General features: G+C 51.3%; 1 protein-coding gene and 1 long non-coding RNA gene across 3 annotated transcripts in view; one reads left to right on the forward strand and one right to left on the reverse strand.

The window, feature by feature from the left end:
* Positions 1 to 606: 606 nt before the first annotated feature.
* On the reverse strand, positions 607 to 2,448 carry LOC122474470. The gene is made up of 3 exons (XR_006294907.1): positions 1,878 to 2,448; positions 1,226 to 1,749; positions 607 to 784 (listed from the first exon to the last, which is right to left on the reverse strand). It is a non-coding gene; the product is annotated as an uncharacterized LOC122474470 (long non-coding RNA).
* Positions 2,449 to 9,168: 6,720 nt separating this feature from the next.
* The window catches only part of SYK (spleen associated tyrosine kinase), an 83,433-nt gene continuing 73,845 nt past the window's right edge, over positions 9,169 to 18,756 (forward strand). For both annotated transcript variants that reach the window (XM_043567037.1, XM_043567038.1), the window contains exon 1: positions 9,169 to 9,270. The gene's annotated coding sequence lies outside the window, so the exon portion shown is untranslated. The remainder of the gene's footprint in view (positions 9,271 to 18,756) is intronic.

Below are 18,756 nucleotides of genomic sequence, written 5' to 3' on the forward strand. Positions count from 1 at the left end.
AGCAGGCGTCTGACCGCAGGCAGCCTCAGTGGGCCCTGAGGGTCTGGAGACCCGTATTTCTTTTCCCTAAGACCTGGGTAGCTCAGCTCCCCATAGCTGCTCAGTCCTATGACTCCACCGTGCTTTCCAACCTCCGATCACATCGTTTCTATCATTTATTTTCCTTAATGAGGAAGGCTGCACTCTCGTCCTGCTCTGACTTGGCAAGGAATTCAGGTAGAGGACGATGCACGATGCTGGCACTCTTACTTGGTAAGCTCCTTGAATAATGTAGACTTTCTACGACACAGACCAGCACACTTTTTCTGCATGGAAACAGATGCAAAACTGGGAGGTTTGGGGGGCCATGTAGGATTTCTGGAGCACGGCCTACTTTGTTCAGTGTGTGTGTGTGTGTGTGTGTGTGTGTGTGTTTAACAACCCTTTGAAAATGTAAAAACAGGGCACCTGGGTGGCTCAGTCAGTTGAGCGTCCGACTTCGGCTCAGGTCATGACCTCACGGTTCGTGGGTTCGAGCCCCGCATCCGGCTCTGTGCTGACAGCTCGGAGCCTGGAGCCTGCTTCGGATTCTGTCTCCCTCTCTTTCTGCCCCTCCCCTGCTCGCGTTCTCTTTGTCTCTCTCTCAAAAATAAATAAACTTCAAAAAAAATGTATAAACTGATAATAATAAAAATGTAAAAGCCATTCTTGCCACGAGAGGTTGGGTAAGGGAGGCCACCGGCCAGATCTGACCTGTACCTGTCCTTTGTCAATCCCGGATGCCGTTGACAGTGTCTTTAAATGTCTAAGAGGAAAAAAAAAAATAAGCAAAAGCTCCTGTTAAAAACCTTTCCCTGAGACGACCAAACATTTCTAGATGTGGGGGCCACCTCACGGGGCCGGGCTTGTTCTGACCCAGGCCTCTGAGTTCCGGGGCGGGGAGGCGGCGGGTTTGTGGGGTCGGTACAGACAGCCGGAGGCTCACGCAACCTCTGGTCAAGGCCCAGAGGGAGCCGAGTGCCCTCCGGGCTTTGGGGCTGGAGGACCCACCACCTCCTATCTCAGCTGCTGCTATGAGTCTGCAGGTGCCCATCTGATGCCGGCTCCCCTGAGCCCAACGGCCGGCTGGCCGCCTCCTCGTCTCCCTGCCTTTCTCACCACCCCCCTCTGACCCCCTCCACTCCCGCAGCTGCACACCCAGGAATGGCCTTGGAGCTCTCATTGCCGCTTGTCCGCTGAGACCCACTTGGAGAGCAGAGATGCCGAGGCCGGTGGACAGCAGGGGACCGTCCAGTCCGATGGAAACGTGGCTCTTCTCCCTGATCTCTGATGCTGAGGTATTCTTGTGCTCGGGTGCTCAGGACGTCTTCAGCCCTCCATGCAGCTCTGACAAGTAGGGAGAGTGCAGAATGAGGGACGCCTCTGGGATGTCCCAAACCACACCCTCCTGGTCACCAGGGCTGATGCCCAGGCAGCTCCCAGGAGCAGGGCGGGAACACAGGACACAGATGCACCCTCTGTGTCCTGCCGCCCCAAGCTGCCTGTCCTCCGGGTGCGATCCCGTCTAAATCCTCAAGGGTCCAAGCATGCCGCAAAACGTACCTTCTCTAATACAGAAGGTCAGAGCAGAGAACGTGTTTATACGTTGCCTCGCAAGCCGCGGTCCTCGTAACAGCGGGCAAGGTAAACAGGATCGGTTCCGTGTGGTCGGTGCATCTGTTTCGTTTCACAGAAACGTCGCTCCGATGTACAGTTCCTATCAAGGGGTCTCTAGAATGTCAAACACCGAAAGGAGGAAAGCGAGTGAAGTCTGTTACTCAAACGACAACACCCACTGGCCACCGACATAAACACATCCTACGTCACAAATTACGGTTTAACACACTTCTAATACGCACGCGTGCCCAGCAGGGTCTATGCGAAGACGCAGAGTGTGGAGCGGTCTGTCCCCGTTGTTCAGCCACACGCCCTCCTGTAGGACCGGAAGCATCAGAAAAACGCAACACTCGAAGCAGATCTCCATTAGAGAATGGCGGGGTGTCCACACCGGCCCCACTTCTCTGCTCGACAGCCGTGAACTGGAGGACAGTGTCCCTCCCTCACCCTCCTTCGTGTCCTCCACGCCGAACCGGAGAATCTGAGACCTGAGAATCCACGAAGGAAACAGGACAGAAAGGCCAGAAATAGACCCCAGTGTGATGCTCGATCAACAAGGTATCTTCTTCTCTGTCTGACTTACTTCACTCAACATGACGCCCCCGAGGTCCGTCCATGCCATTGCAAATGGCAAGGTTCCATTATTTTTTATGGCGGAGTAATATTCCTTCCTCTATACTATCTTGGCCACAGGATAGCATGCTGCAATAAACAGGGGGTGCACCTATCTTTTCGAGATGGTGTTTTCGTGCGCTCTGGATAGATGCCCAGAAGCAGAATTGCAGGATCATAGGGTAGTTCTCTTTTTCATTTTTTGAGGAACCTCTCCAGTGTTTTCCAGAGCGGCTGCACCAGTTTGCATTCCCACCAACAGGGCACGAGGGTTCCCCTTTCTCCACCTCCTCGCCGACATCTGTTGTTTCCTGAGTTGTTAATTTTAGCCACTCTGACAGGTGTGTGGTGGCATCTCATCGTGGTTCGATTGACATTTCCCTGGTGACGAGTGATGTTGAGCATCTCTCCGTGTGTCTGTTGGCCATCTGCACAAATGAAAACACGAAAAGTTTTCATTCGTAACTGAGTTTCAGTGTAGCGACCTCAACCCCAGGTGAGATCTGAAAATACCCATCTGTCAAGTTTTCAAACATTATCAATCAATCAATAGGCTAGACGCACGAGCAAGCAGGGAATGCCCATTCGTGGAGCTGAAACATATTTTGAACTAGAAAATGTCATTTCTGTTGTTTGTTTCTAGGCATATTATTTTCTATTTTCTATTTTCATTAAAATAGATTATGATTCCCAGAGCAGTAATATTTAATAGGATTACATGCCAACACACTTAATGCTTTGCATTGGAAGACTATCCTAAAATAATGTCATATTGCTCGAGTTAGTTGCTTTATACTTAACTAAGTTGACTTGCAATTGAGTTCCAATTAATTATATATATTTTTTTTTAATTTTTTTTTTCAACGTTTATTTATTTTTGGGACAGAGAGAGACAGAGCATGAACGGGGGAGGGGCAGAGAGAGAGGGAGACACAGAATCGGAAACAGGCTCCAGGCTCCGAGCCGTCAGCCCAGAGCCCGACGCGGGGCTCGAACTCACGGGCCGCGAGATCGTGACCTGGCTGAAGTCGGACGCTTAACCGACTACGCCACCCAGGCGCCCCGAATTATATTTTTAAAGGGTAACCTTTCAGGCAAATACATTGTCACCTGTTGAGATATTTGATCTTTTTTATTTTTTTATTATTTTTAACGTGTTTACTTAGTTTTGAGAGAGAGAGAGAGAAGGAGCAGGGAGGGGCGGAGAAAGAGGGAGACACAGAATCCAAAGCAGGCTCCAGGCTCTGAGCTGTCAGCACAGAGCCCGACGCGGGGCTCGAACTCGCAGACCTCGAGATCATGACCTGAGCCGAAGTCAGTGGCTTAACCGACTGAGCCACCCAGGAGCCCCAAGATATTGATCCTCTTTAATCTCCAGTGCTTAGCATCATGCCTGGCAATAAGAGGCACACAGTAATTGTTTGTTGATTTGAATTTCACTAAAAATAAGAAGTCAGAGGTGCCCAGAGAAGCCACACATATGCCCGGGAAAGCCTCGGAACGATGCCTGTGCTTTCTCGCCCCCACCGGTGTTATCACCACTGTGTATAAACCCACGCAATCCAAGTTCAAGTGCTCTCCTTAGTCCTTAAGTTACTTTTCTCTTTTTTTTATCTTATTATTTATTTATTTCATTATTTCATTATTTTGTTGTTGTTGTTTGAAACCTCACCGACAACAGAATAAAGGAGGACGCCCGCCATTTGCAGGTAAAAGGTCACTTTCCCACCCCAGTTGAATTGGTGGAGGAAATCCAGCAGGAGGAGGCTTTCTCTCCAGGTTCCGTGGTATTCTCGCTGATAGAGGTGACCAGTGGGGGGCATCCCTGAGATTCAGCAGCGCTGGCCTGTCAAAATTAGCTTGCTTCAAAGGACAAATAGGGTTGGGTTGTTCCCTTTGAAAAAGCTATCCCTACCCTTTAAAACAGTTAAAATGGTGAATTTCGCGTTTTGTGACTTTTATTCCAAGTCAAAATAGTTTGTATCAAAATGCACTAAATGCTGTCCTACCTCTGGAGTTTACTCCTTCCAGTGCCAATAAAATTTTACCATGTCAATAGGTGCAGTTGAATAGTCTTTTTATTTGCAAGCTAAAGCATCCTGATAGGTGGATCACGTGTAACTTGTGTTTTTTAACTTGAAAGAGATGAAAAATGTGAAGCCTGCGTTCTAAATATTAAAACGTACGGTGTATATTCTACACATTCAATACATCTACCTAAAGTTGAAAAATGTGTGTCATTAGGGGCCCCCCGGGGGGGCTCAGTCAGTTAAGTGTCCGACTTCAGCTCAGGTCACGATCTCGCGGTTCGTGGGTTCGAGCCCCACGTCGGGCTCTGTGCTGACAGCTCAGAGCCTGGAGCCTGCTTCCGATTCTGTGTCTCCCTCTCTCTCTGCCCCTCCTTAGCTCACGCTCGCTCTCTGTGTCAAAAATAAATAAACTTAAAAAAAAAATGTGTGTCATTAAATTCCGGATAAAGGTGGTGAAATCTTCAGGGCCCCACTATCTAGAAAAAGGAAAAAGAAACTTCCCTCTCCCTCTCACGTCTCCCCCTCTCACGTCTCCCCAAGAAAAAGAGGGAGCGGCGGAAAACAAAAATGTAAAAGTTACTAACAGCGACCAAACAAGAAAAGGAGAACCACTCAACGAGATGAACTTGGAAAAGTGCTAGCTCATAAGAAAAACAGAAGTTGGAGAGGATCACGGTGAGGTCAGGCCTCCAGCTCCCAGAAACCGCATCTGGTGAGCCTACAAAATCCTGGCAGTTCTCGCTCAAATCTTGAGAGGATAAAAGGGAGTAATTGCGTGTTTCTTAGTGTTGACCATGGGGCGGTGAAAAGGGCTGAGGTGGGGATGAGGGGTCACAGGGAACCATCAGCATCCGGGCATGGCTTCGTGTCACCAGCGGGAAGCCTCGGGGCCCATGCTGATTGGGGAACGGAGCTGACACCCAATGGCGCTCCAAGGAGTGGGGAAGCTCTTCCCTTTCCCTCTGCCGGGGAGGAGCGGGGCCTCCTGCCTCCGACCCGGGGTCCTGCGCGACAGAGGAGCCCAGCCGGTGCCCCTGACCTTCAGCTAAGCCCACCCCCTGCACCGTGCTCAAAGACGATAGCAAATTAGGCATAAAAGGAACATGAGGCCGGGGAGAAAGGACCTGCTGTAGGAATCCAGGAGCTGTCACCCGCAGAAGAGCAGAGCGAAACAGAAGTTCCGGAGAAACACTGCCAAATTAGCGCAAGGTGACGGCACTGAAGCAGCCACCCTGCTAAAGACCATAGAGAATCGGAATAAGAAGAAAAAGGGTGAAGGACAAAGGATCAGGATGGCTTGGATTTCTCGACATAAGACTGAAAGCAGGAAAGCGATAGAACGGTGACTTCAAAATTGTAAACAAAAGTTATTTCCGAACCAGAATTCTTTACAGTTCAAACCATCAAACTTGACGCTGGAAACTTTACGGCTACAGAAGTTCTTTAAAACACCTACTTCCGGGGCGCCTGGGGGGCTCGGTCAGTTAAGCGTCCGACTTCGGCTCAGGTCATGATCTCGTAGTCCGTGAGTTCGAGCCACTTGTCTGGCTCTGTGCTGATGGCTTGGAGCCTGGAACCTGCCTCAGATTGTGTCCCCCTCTCTCTCTCTCTGCACCTCCCCCACTCATACTCTGTCTCTCTCTCTCTCTCTCTCTCTCTCTCTAAATAAAATAAAATAAATAAAATAAAATAAAATAAAATAAAATAAAATAAAATAAAATAAAGTAAAGTAAAGTAAAATCAAATCAAATCAAATCCCTGCTTCCAAGGGCGCCTGGGTGGTTTAGTTGGTTGACTGCCCAATTCCTAATTTCCGCTCGGGTCACGATCTCACAGTTTGGGATGGAGCCTGGAGTCAGGCTCCACACTGACACTACAGAGTCTGCTTGGGACTCTCTCTTGTCTCTCTGTCCCTCCCACACTCTCCCTCCCTCCTTCTCAAAAGAAATAAATAAACACTTAAAAATCTTTCAGAAAAAAACACATACTTCCATATATCTAAGGAAACAAACGGACAGCTGGTTCCACCAAAGCGATGGAATAAACTCCTAAGGAAGGGAAAGCCTCGAAATACTAGCAACACCGACTGCAGGATAGAAGAGAAACAAAAAGAAGCATGGAGCAGAAAGAGAAGATGTGAAGCCTTGAAAACCTGTAAGCAAACAGTGCCCAAATTTCCAGCCCAAATTCCTGTCGCCTAGGTGGTCCAGAAGAACCATAAGCTGAGAATTGACCCTAAGTTGTCCAGACCCTAGTTTTACCCTGGGCTTCTGACAGAAACAAAGGCGAATTGTCTCTGAAAGAAAATGTCTTCCTCAACGAATCTCCACAAATCGTTTTTTAAAGACAGTAAGTGGCTGGAGCACCTGGGTGGTTCAGTCAGTTAAGCATCTGGCTCAGGTCATGATCTCATGGTTCGTGGGTTCGAGCCCCGCATCGGGCTCTGTGCTGATGTCTCAGAGCCTGGAGCCTGCTTCGGATTCTGTGTCTCCCTCTCTTTCTGCCCCTCCCCCACTCATGCTGTCTCTCCTCTCTCTCTCTCTCTCTCCCTCTCTCTCTCTCTCTCACTTTCTCAAAAATAAACGTTACAAAAATTAAAAAAATAATAAAGACAGTAAGTGGTTCACAGAGATTGCAGCCAAGTGCACTAGGAAGCCTGGTCATGAGCAAGAACAGGTGGAAACATACAAGACGAACAGCTATGGAGACCTCAGATGTCCATTAACACAGCAACACCAGAAAAGGAACACATTTGCTATTCTTAAATTAAAAAAAGAAAGAAAGAAAGAATCTGCAGGGGACAGGAGCCTTTAAACAGTGACTGTGTGGGGAATCCCCGAGACCAACATGGTGAAAAGTTTCACTGGGAGGGCCTCCTGGACCCGGAATATAGTCACAGCTAAGATTTACTACCGTGAAGGGTTAACAGCCAAGTCAGCAAAGGGAGAAGACACTGGGGAAGAAAGAAGAAAGTTCTGGCAGAAATGTGTTGACTTTTATTTATTTAGTCATTTTTAAAGATTTAAAACATATATGTGTGTGTGTGTGTGTGTGTGTGTGTGTGTATTTTTTAGTGTTTATTTTTGAGAGAGAGAGAGAGAGAGAGAGAGAACAATAGCGGGGGAAGGACACAGAGAGAGGGAGACACAGAATCTGAAGCAGGCTCCAGGCTCCGACCTGTCAGCACAGAGCCTGACGTGGGGCTCGAACTTACCAACTGTGAGATCAGGCCCTGATCCGAAGTCTGAGGCTTAACCAAATGAGCAAGCCCCTAAAGATTCTATTTTTAAATTGTCTTTTAGATAGGTTTTTTTCCCTGGAGATTTGTGTGATGATTTTAACATTTTTTTCCAACATCCCTAGAAGCACGCTAATTAACTTTAAAATGACTCAAAGTTGCAGACGACCACAGCAGTGCCAAAGGGAGGCGTGCGGGGACAGACCTAGAACCTCATCTCCACTAACGGCCCCCGAGGACACAGAATCTTAGGAAGCTCGGTGTTTGCTCTCACATACAGATTCAAAGCTGGTCCTCATTGTCCACGTCCAACAACAGCCTGTGCGCTCCGGAAACCTCCTGTCTGCAAGCTGTGCAGACTGTGTTTGGAGAGCGCGACTATTTCATCTGCTGTTGGAAGCAAAACTAATGCGTGACAAATATAGCAAATACGGTAAAAATCCTTCACTGGAGTTACACATTTAATGACAAAAATGTACGGAAGAGAACGTCCAAGTGGGAGAGACTGGGTTCCGGTGAGCGTCTGTGCTCCTATCACCTTGTGTTTTTCCACGGCAATTATAATCTAACGCGCTGTACACTTTATTTTGATTTTATTTATTTTTTTTGGCTCGGGGCACAGCCTTTCAAAACACGTACTGCCAACTGCTCTTACCAAGAAGATGAGGACCTGGGAACTGTTTCACAGCAAGGTTTTCCAAGGGGCTGTGCAATAGAAAAAGTGGGGAGAGGGGATGGCGGAGGGAGCGTAGGCAGGTGTTTTTAAAACATGTATTTAAACTACAGCAGATGTTAGACTTAATTTCCTTAGGTCGAGGCCCGAGAGTCGGTCGTGGGTAGAAAGAAGCAAGTTAAACTCACGGTCAAGAACCTTCCAACAATGAGAGCCTTCAGAAAGCGGCCGCGTTGGACGCGCTGGGCCCGTCCAGAGGGGCTCGGTGAAGTCGGCCTCTCATCTACAGACAGCACAAGGCCACCTGGCCGGACGGCAGAGGCCTTGTGCTCTCAGATCAGCAGGAGCGCCCTGGCTTGGTGACCAGGAATGCCTGGTCACTCTTTTTCCCACGCAACGACCAGGCGAACTGGGCGCGCCCCTGAGTGCGGCCGCTGCTTCAAACAGCCAGGTGGCAGGCCAGGCCGGCCAGGTGGCCTGCTGTTGGTAGCGCCCCTGGTCTGCTTAGGAAGGCCCCTAGCGCGGGCCCTTAGTGCCTGGATGGCAGGCGCAGGGGCGCCGGGGCACTTGGGGCGCGACCTGGGCCTGGGGGCGCTGGGGCGGGACCGGGCCTGGGGGCCCCAGGGCTCACGGGCGGCGGGGACGCGGGGGGCGCTCGGGGCGGGACCCAGCCATGGGGGCACCGGGGCGCGCAGGCGGCCGGGGAAGGGCCGGGAGACGCAGAGGGCGCTCGGGGCGCGACCCGGGCACGGGCGCGCACAGGCGACGGGGAGGGGTCGGGGAAGGGTCGGGGAGCGCGGGGTCGGTCGGGGCGGACTCTCGGGGCGGGCCCCGGGCGCGAAGGCACTGGGCGCACGGGCTGCTGGGCGGGCCCGGGGCGCTGGGGCGCGGCGGCCGGGAGGAAGTGCGGGGCCTGCCCGGGCGCGTTAAGGAAGTTGCCGAAAATGAGGAAGCGCCTCGCGCTGGGCGGCTGAGGCGACTCCAGCGGCCGGAGGAGCGAGGAGGAGCGGGCGGCCCCGCGCTGCGCCCCGAGCCGCCCCGGCCCCGCGCCCCGCGCCCCGCCCTCGGCTCACCTGGCACAGGTAGGTGTGCGGCGCGCTCTGGGCCCGGCAGCGTGGACGCGGCGCCCGCGGGCACCAGCGCGCCGGGGGGGATGCGCTCCTTGCACCACCACCCCCCCCCCGGGCCGGGGTCTGCGCCCCGGCACCCGGCGGGGCAGGTGCGCGCGGGGGGCCCTCGGCCTTTGAAAATCGAGGGCAGTCCGAATGTTCGGAGTTAAAACGGGCGGGTGCTGAATCCCTACCTCCCCCCGCTCAACCGGGTGCGTCGGGGGCCGGGCGACCGGGGTGCGGAAGCCGCGGGCGCGGGGGACCTGGGCGGGACGCGCACGCTTTCGTTTGGCCGGCTCCGCAGTCACTGGAAAATTCCACCGTGTGTATGTATCCCAGTGCGGATGCTCATATGCCCGCGGGGGGCGGGGGGGGGGGGGGGGCTAACGCATTCGCGGCTTTTCCTACGGAAAGAAAGGGCAGTTGCGTAAAAACATGAAACTTTCTGAGCCACCGCTGAAATTCGGCAGGATCGCGCCTTTCGACACATTTTCATGGTGAAGTAGCTTCCTTAGCCAGGGACTCGGAGAAGGAAAGGAGGTTCTCTGTAGGACAGCTTAGGTTTGCGTTAAACAGGGTCTTGGCAACGTGGCTCCAAAGCCTTAAGCCCTCCGTGACTGCAAAGGGGATTCGGTTCTGGGTGTTTTCGAATGTTGGAGAACCGGAAAGACGGTCATCGGAGAAGGGGCAGTGGGAATCTTTTTCCGTTGCAGGCTGGTGCAAGTTGTGTTTCTGAGTTTGCCTGAATCACCCAAGGTTCCACTGATCCCCCGCAAAACTTCAGCAGAAGTTAGCTGTTCGTTTCCTTGCACCCCGAAAGCCTGCCCGTGAGTAGGAAGGAGTGGGAAATGTCCATTCCTGAATCTTCTAGGGAAAACGGAGTTCATCTTGTGAGGACTTGGAATTCCTGGAAGAAATGGAGACGGTTCTAGCCTCTGAAGTCTTTGTTTTAGTAAGAACAGATCCATTGCTGTTACACAGGCAGCGTGTCAGTGAAATGCAATTAAATTCATTGATGTGCCGCCACCCCCACTCCCACCCCTCCCCCCCAAAAAAGTCCAGACGGTGCATGAATACATTTGTCCTAGAGCTAAAACGTTTAAAAACTTGTAGAGTTATGGGGTGCCCGGGTGGCACCACCGTTGGTTAAGGATGGGACTTCGGCTCAGGTCATGATCTCACGGTTCATGGGTTACAGCCCTGCCTCGGGCTCTGGGCTGACAGCTCGGAACCTGGAGCCTGCTTTGGATTCTGTGTCTCCCTCTCTCTCTCTGCCCCTCCTCTGTTCGTGCTCTGTCTCACTCTGTCTCTCAAAAATAAATAAACGTTCAAAAAAAATTTTTTTTTAACTTGTAGAGTTATTAGGTGTTTTAAATGAGAAATCTTGGCTGTTAAAATTACTTTATCAAGTCACGTTCCATCTACATCATACCTTGGGTGTATTCAGAGAAAGGTTGCAGCGAAATAGAAATTGATTTGTATTCTCTGTATGTGGTGTACCTCCATAGGGAGGATTTTATAAGCAGTCTTAATAAGTAGAAAGTTTTTAATGTTGGAAGCTAGGATAAACAATGAGGTGTATATTTTAGGTGTTTACCTTTCCTGAAACGGAATGATGGAAAGATAATTTTATTGCTAGATCTTTGTCTCAGAGACAACTCACGTTAGCCTTCTCCAGGCTCATATTGAAAAATCTAAGTGCAGGTCTGATTTCTCTGTTTTTTTTATTTTATATATTTTTTTAAATTTTTTTTAACGTTTATTTATTTTTGAGACAGAGAGAGACAGAGCATGAATGGGGGAGGGGCAGAGAGAGAGGGAGACACAGAATCGGAAGCAGGCTCCAGGCTCTGAGCCATCAGCCCAGAGCCCGATGTGGGGCTTGAACTCACGGACCACGAGATAGTGACCTGAGCTGAAGTCGGACGCTTAACCGACTGAGCCACCCAGGCGCCCCTATTTTATATTTTTTTAATGTTATTTATTTTTGAGAGACAGAGACAGAGCATGAGCAGGGAGGGGCAGACAGGGAGGGAGACACAGAATCCCAAACAGGGCTCCAGGCTCCAAGCTGTCGGCCCAGAGCCCAACACAGGGCTGGAACCCAGGACCATGAGATCATGACCCGAGGTGAAGTCAGATGCTTAGCCGACTAGCTACCCAGGTGCCCCTGATTTCTCTGTTGTTGTTGTTGTTGGGTTTTTTTTTTTTTTAATATGTATTTATTTATTTTGAGAGAGAGAGAGCACAAGCAGGGGAGGGGCAGAGACAGAGCCAGAGCCAGAGAATGAGAATCTCAAGCAGGCCCCCTACTCAGTGTGAAGTCCGATGCGGGGCTCAAACTCACAAACTGTGAGATCATGACCTGAGCCGAAGTCAAGAGTCAGACACTTAAGCAACTGAGCCACCCAGGCACCTCTGATTTCTCTGTTTTCACACCAGAGACGTCTTTGTAGGGTGTCACTCATGCAGCACACAGCGTGTCCGTAATTAGTCTCCAAAACCCTCGTGCTAAGGTATGTTTTGGAATCCTGGATTTTCCACAGTTTAGAATTCAACTTTGGAATCTCACGGTCAGCACTGAGCAAAAGGTTTCTCCGAATCTAGAAAGGTCTGTGTGCACGCTGCCGCCATGTTGGCGACTCCGCTGGACAGCACCTTGTAATCTTACCCGTTCGGCTGTCTGCACCAACAGACTGACTCGTCTGCCCCAGTGGAATGAACAGACTATAAATAGCCGTGTGTCCGGCTAGGGCAGATGTTGTCACTAAGCGAGCTTCCCTAAAACTTACCTCAAGACCGTGTTTTTCAGAGCGTTTTCGCGTTAGGACTCAGGGACCCTACGAGACTCCTTGGTGCTACTGTTTACTTTTGAAAATAAATTGCATTTCTACTGTCCAGTAACTCACACCTCCTGCAATTCAATGGGCCGTTCCCCCTTTTCGGGAAGTCTGAAACAGCGAGACCGAGCTCAAGTTTCAGCGATAGCACTCACGGTGTAGACCCAAGGGAGAAGAGGACGTTTCAGCCTTGCTGATAAACCGTTCTCCAACAGCAAGTGTTCTGGCAGCCGATGATGTTAGAGCGAGAACACACAGACCGTGTGGCCACCCTGTGTCGCTGAAGTGTGTTTCCTGTTCTCTTCACAGCTGGCTCGCTCTCTGTCCCTTATCTGCGCCTGAAAGATGGCAGGGTGCTTTTACAATCCAAGCTAATTTTTGCTTTCTCAACTGTCACTGTATAGATTTTTTTTTTTCCAACGGCCCCGGATCCTCACCTCCCTCCCCCGATCGCAAGTTTCGACATTTTATTCCATTTCTGTTTGTTTTTTTTTTTTTTAATGTTTATTTTTGAGAGAGAGAGAGAGACAGAGCGTGAGCGGGGAAGGGGCAGGGAGAGAGGGAGACACAGAATCCGAAGCGGGCTCCAGGCTCTGAGCTGTCAGCACAGAGTCCGACTCGGGGCTTGAACCCACGGGCTGAGAGATCATGACCTGAGCTGAAGTCGGACGCTTAACCGACTGAGCCACCCGGGCGCCCCGAGAATTTTTTTTTTTAATGGTCACATGCTGAACTTTTTTTTTTCTCCTTGGACTTGACATTGTCTCAAGTTGATCTTTGTCACTTGGAAAATAGATTTTTGTTTTGTCTTGCTTTTGACCGAGGCATTGTGGGAAGATTAATACAAAACTAGAGAGCGGATATTCAAGGAAAACTTCATTCACTTATTTCGATGACCTAATAGCAGGGACACGTTCTGTGAGCTTGAAGTTTTGCCTGACAAAGTGTTAGCTTGCGTCCATTGGAAAATCGCTGCCTTTGACCTCTAATTATGTAAGTTTTGCCCGATGAATCTTGAAAGGTGGTTGGATTAGAATCACAGTCACAATTAGCCAAGGCCAAAGATACCAGGAGGAAAAAGACTATTTGGGGTCGTATTACAGTGGGTTTAACAAATCAACAATGACTCTATCTTGATTCTTCCATTTCTGGAAACCACCAGAAATGGTTTCTGGAGGCTACCAAGGGCTGCTGGTGGGAGGAAGAGGTAAGTAGTGAGGGGAGAGCAGTGATGCCCCAGTTACTAAGGAGGGTGGGCAACAGCTTCTGTGACAGATGGTATCTGGTGAGTAGCATCCACTGGCCTGGGGTACCTGCTCTGACACTGGGGTCCTGGCTCCTGAAGCCGGAGAAGGCACCACCCCTCCGTGCTGTGCTGGAGCCCTGGCGGGGGCCTGGGACAGAAGGGCCTGGGGCTCCCTGCTTGGCCCGCTGGATGAGAGAGGCTTCATCTGGACTCAGGCTGAGCCAGCAACAGCGCCCCAAGGCTGGTGTCAGTGAGGCCCAGGCCCAGGCGTGGTCAGGACAGTCAGGGGGCGGAGTGGGGAGGGACGGCCGAGGGCCCGGAGCCTAGTTTTGGGAAGAGCCACCATTTAGATATTGGCTTGTTTGTCTATGCTGTGCGTGGGCTGCAAAGGGCATCCGAATGTCCAACATGTGACCTTCACTGTCTTACTACAGCTGTTTGTCAGAACTGGGAAATCTTCATTCTGCTCTGGTCCGTCTGATAATTTCTTAACGCTGTTTCTGCCGACTTGTCACAGTTTAGGTGTGACTAGAGTTGAGTTTGGTTTTTATTAAATTCTCGTTTATAGCAGTACGTTCCCACCCTCTAGTGCTGTTCCCCAAAGCAATCCTTTTCATCTTTTTGGCTATTTCTTCTAGAACTTTCCACCGTGTTTCCTGACAGTAGGCTCATTTGTTCTTTGGTTTTGATGTATCAGTTCTAGACTGTGTCTGCCAACTTCCTGCTGTGAGAAGGGAGCCCTGGGCCTTCCCAGACCACCACCCCTGACAGTCGTGCAGTCATTTGGGGTGAAGAAGCCTATTTGGTATTTATTGTGATGATACTTAACTGCTAAAGCAAGGTGTGCGATATAGTTCCAGTTTATTGCCCTGGGTTGTTTTTCCTGGGCGAACTATTGCTTTTGTGTTCTTCCAGTTGGCTCTGTGCCTGTTACAATGGTCTCCCCAACTCTCCGACACAAAACTCACCGCCCCCTCCCCCCTCGCTTTCTCACTGTGTCAAATATACCAAGCAGTCGATCAGTTCCATTTTTCTTTTTTCCTGGAGCCTTTCTCGTTCTCGCCAGAGTCTGATGGTTTTTCTTCAGCCCCGCCACATGCGTATCAGAAGCCTGCGGTGGGAAGGTGGTTGACTAAATACATTTTCTGCAAAGTGTCAGACCTTTGCTCTACCGTTTGGGGTCTTAACACACCTCTTATCATTATCCAGTTGATGAGCATATATATATTTTCCTGGGAATGGGGAGCCCACGGCACTTTTTTCAGATGCCTGGTCTGGATCCCTTGGTCCCGAAGCAGGTGCCATGTGACCTTAAATGGTGTTCCCAGGGAAGCTTTCTTTGCCCAAGTCGTGCGGTGTCGGATGGGATATGGTCGAGGAGGCAGGCCGCTGTTATGGGTGCGGAGCTGTGGTACAGGGGGCGTGTGCAGGGAGGTCACCTGCCGGCACTCTCACACCTCCGTGGCCGTGGGATGCGTTGGTTCCTTGAGCATCCTGGGGATCGGGACTCCTGGGTCCCCTTCGTGAAATGATTGGCAGCCTCCTGCCGCCCCTTTACAAGATCTCAGGCTTTGCATGGGTGGAGGCAGAATGCTGTGGTTATTTTAACCTCAAGTGCTGAGAATGTTTGGATCACTTGATTGCTATGATGCCTCAGAGTCACGGCCACTGAGTATTTTTATCAGCAGCGGTTGAGGGCAGGTAGGGGTCCAAAGTTCCTCTCGGTTCAAGTCTCATTGTTTTTAAGCTTTTGTTTCGATCTCTGTGAATAGAACGACCACAGGGGGGTTCACTGAGATGTACCACGGAGCCACGTGGGTAGCCCCCATACCTGGCCCGCGGTTGGGACTGAGATGACCACCACGGCCACTCCCACGAGGCCAGCTCTAGGAAAGTGTTCCTACAGTCTGGGGCAAGACTAATAATAGCACTCCCAAATGGGTCATGGGTGAATAAGCACGATTTCGTTAGTAATTTATTTTTTTATTTGAGAGAGAGCAAGAGAGCAGAGGAGCAGCAGAGGGAGAGAGAGAGAATCCTAAGCAGGCTCCGCACTCGGCATGGAACCCGGTGTGGGGCTCGATCCCGCCACCCCGGGATCATGACCTGAGCCAAAATCAAGAGTCAGACGCTTAACTAACCGAGTCACCCAGGTGCGCCCCCAAATACTATTTCTGAAGTTAGTTTCTCTGACCTCCAAGTTGGGAGAACCTTCTGGCATTTTTAAGTTTCTCTGACCTCCAAGTTGGGAGGACCTTCTAGCGTTTTCTAAAGTGGTAAATGCAGAACGTGCACCGGTATGTGTCCATCAGGGAGAGATTCAGAAAAGACCGGGACCAGTAACCCCTGTGTGACCAGCACCCTCTGTGGGAGGGCAGCCTAGTGTGTTTGCCTCCAGCCTTCGGTCCTCTGCGCGTGCACGTGTGTGTGTGCGTGTGTGTGGTTCTTAACACCAGTATCATTCTGCAACTTTCTTGTTTTAATCGACAACATGCCGAGGAGTGAAGAGGTCTTCCTATCCGTGATCATTGTGTTTTATTCCACAGATTGGAAAATATGATCATTTACTGATAGACATTTAGGGTTCCCCACCCCTGCTAATTTTTGATATTTGGTTATTAGCACATCGCCTCTAACCAACCAAGCTAGCTGGCCACCTAATTGTTGACATTATAAACAAAGCTGCAGTGACCGCAGGTTTTCATTCATGTTTCCCCCCTCTTTTGCCCTTTGAATTGTGTTTCACAGAACCATCAAGTGGCTCGAGAAAGATCTTCGCCCTGTCCATCCAGTTATCAAATCCATCTATCGAAGCTGTTATATTGCAGCAAGCCGGTGGTTAGTTTCCAAGGAATATAGTTAATCCTTTATTTTTTTAATGATACCTTCAGTGTTTGTGGTGTTTCTTACGGGTTCCAGTGTGGACATTCTCTTTTTGCTGTGTGGCCTCTGTCTTCCTTTGGCATGGGCTCATCTGTTGGCTCATTTGGTGCCTCTCCTTTATGCAGGGCGAGCTTTCCTGCTGTGCTTGGTGATCCTAGGATGTGGCTGGTCTTCCCCCCCCCGCCCCCAAGGTGGCCTAGGAGTTCGTCTTCTGAGTCCGCGTTTGTTCTGTGGCTCTTTCCTAGCCTGTCCCCGTGAGATAGGAGGGGTGAGGTATGCACGGGGCAGGGGGAGGCAGGAACCAGCGTGTGGGGTGCAGGGGCGCTCTGTCCTTCTCGGATGTGGTCGTGCCCTGCCTCTCTGAATGCATGTCTTTCCTGCAGAGACTGCTCAGCAGGGAAGAGGGGCTGGAGGGGGCTGGGCCGCCTGGTTGCTCCGCTCCCCCCCCCCACCCAAGGCTCTGGCATTCCCGGACACCACGCCCTTGGGCCTTCTCCCAGCTCCCAGCCTGCCCCTGCTCCCTGCCTGCACGTGGACTGTGGTTTCCGCCTTCGGGCTCAGCCCGTCTTGCTCTGTCTCTTGGCCATGGCAGGGGCTTGCCATCTGCCAGCAGCGGGCCGCCTTTACTCCTATCACGGTCATGGACTCAGAGTCTGTGTGACAGTTTTAATGGTGTTTCTTTCCCTCCTCTGCCTTTGTAGCTGCTGCGTCCGCTCAAAGAGGAACTCACCACTTCCTTTTTTTGTTGTTAGCCACCCCAATCAGCTGATGGTCATAGCTGTGTGAGGACGTGACAGCGAGGAGGAGGAAGGAGAGGAGCTCGCCAGGGCAGGGCTGGGCGACAGGCCTGGGGCTCCTTCGGTGTGGCCTGTGGCCCTGGGAGCGGGGCCAGGCAGCCTGGAGCTCAGGCAGGGAGTGTGTCCCGGCAGAGGGCTGCGCTGTGGCGTCCATGCCGATTACTGGAACGTGGCCAGCCCAGAAGCGTAACTTTCGCAGACGCACGTTTAAGGATGCACGGGGTGTTAAAATGGAAGGGACCTGGGGGACCATCGGATTCACCTGCTGAGAAGCAGTCAGGCCCAGAGAGCTGACGTGACTTGTCCAGCTGCTCAGGGGTGTTCCTGCATTGCAAAGCCTCAAACGGCTGTGTTGGGAGTCCAGAACTACGACTGTCACCTGCTGCTCCGACAAGGGATCTGCTGCCGTGCATAGTGAGGGGACGTGGGGTCCTGTCCTGGACACGAGGAGACCCAAGAAGGCAGAGGGAGAGCATGAGCACAGGGGGCCATGCTGTTTCTATCTTTATAGCTTTGTGTTGGGAAATTAAGCTCACTCAGTAGGAGTTGGACCAAGAAGTCCTGAATCAATGAGGGGTTAATATGCAAACATCTGATGATTTTAGGTCTTGTCTCTTTTCGACACACGGTAAACTCACTTCCAAGTTCACCGTCAGCGTGAACTGGAGCCACGTGGAAGCGTGTCTGAAGGGGCCCGCCAAGCCGCGGTCGATGCCTCCGGCTGCCCCACAAGGGGAAGAATCGCCACGAGCGTGGGGAGGGAAAGCGCGAGGTGTCCCGACGGGTGGAACAGAGCAGGCGAGGAAGGACGTTTTCCGGCTCCGTGTTGTCCGATGGTGGCCACATTTGTGACACAGTCGTCTGCCGTGAGAGCGTGCACCCTAGAAAAGAGGCAGAACGTCAGGCAGGGTGCCCGCGAAGGAGCCGCCGGTCTCTGCAAAGACACGGCGGCCAGGTAGTCCTGGCTTATCTCTTCTAAGAAGACTCTGGAAATCGGGTCGGCATCCATCGAGAGAGGAGTGGCGTTCCTTTGCTACGGTTGCCCAAACAGAGGAGGCGAAAGGTGGTGGTTTAAACAGTTCTGGAGGCCGGAGGTCTGAGACCAGAGTGCCTGCAGGGCGGGTTTGTCCCGGGCCTGTCTCTTTGGCTTGTGGATGGTGTCCTCTCCCTGTGTCCTCACACCTTCTTCCCTCTGGGTGTGTGTCTGTGTCTTAATTTCCCCTTTTTATGAGGAAACCAGTCACATTGGATAGGGCCCTCCATAATGGCTTCATGCGAACGTAATCACCCCTGTACGGACTCGGTTTCCAAATAAAGTCTCATTCTGGGTGCTGGGGGTTTAGAACCTCAACATAGGAATCTGTGGGACACGTCGGGTCAGTCATCACAGGAGGTCAAGTGAAGTCTGGCCCCTCATCACGGTGGCCTTGTATGCTGGGGTCAAGAGCACAAGGGGACTCTCCGGGCCTGGCCTCGGAGAGGCGTGGGGGCCACCTGAGGTGCACGTTGCAGACAGATGGTTCCAGAACATTGTGTCCACATGCACCAAACAAAGCTAAGCAAGTTGAAATGCCTGAGTTACCATTTTTCTTCCGCCTTGAGATTCGCAAAAAAAGAAAGAAAGAAAAGAAAAAAAGAAACAAAGAAACTTAGGGACACAATGCAAAACAGGAGTGGAAAGGAGAGACAGGAG

The sequence above is a fragment of the Prionailurus bengalensis genome, chromosome D4, assembly GCF_016509475.1.
Source record: "Prionailurus bengalensis isolate Pbe53 chromosome D4, Fcat_Pben_1.1_paternal_pri, whole genome shotgun sequence".
In the NCBI taxonomy this organism is placed as follows: domain Eukaryota; kingdom Metazoa; phylum Chordata; class Mammalia; order Carnivora; family Felidae; genus Prionailurus; species Prionailurus bengalensis.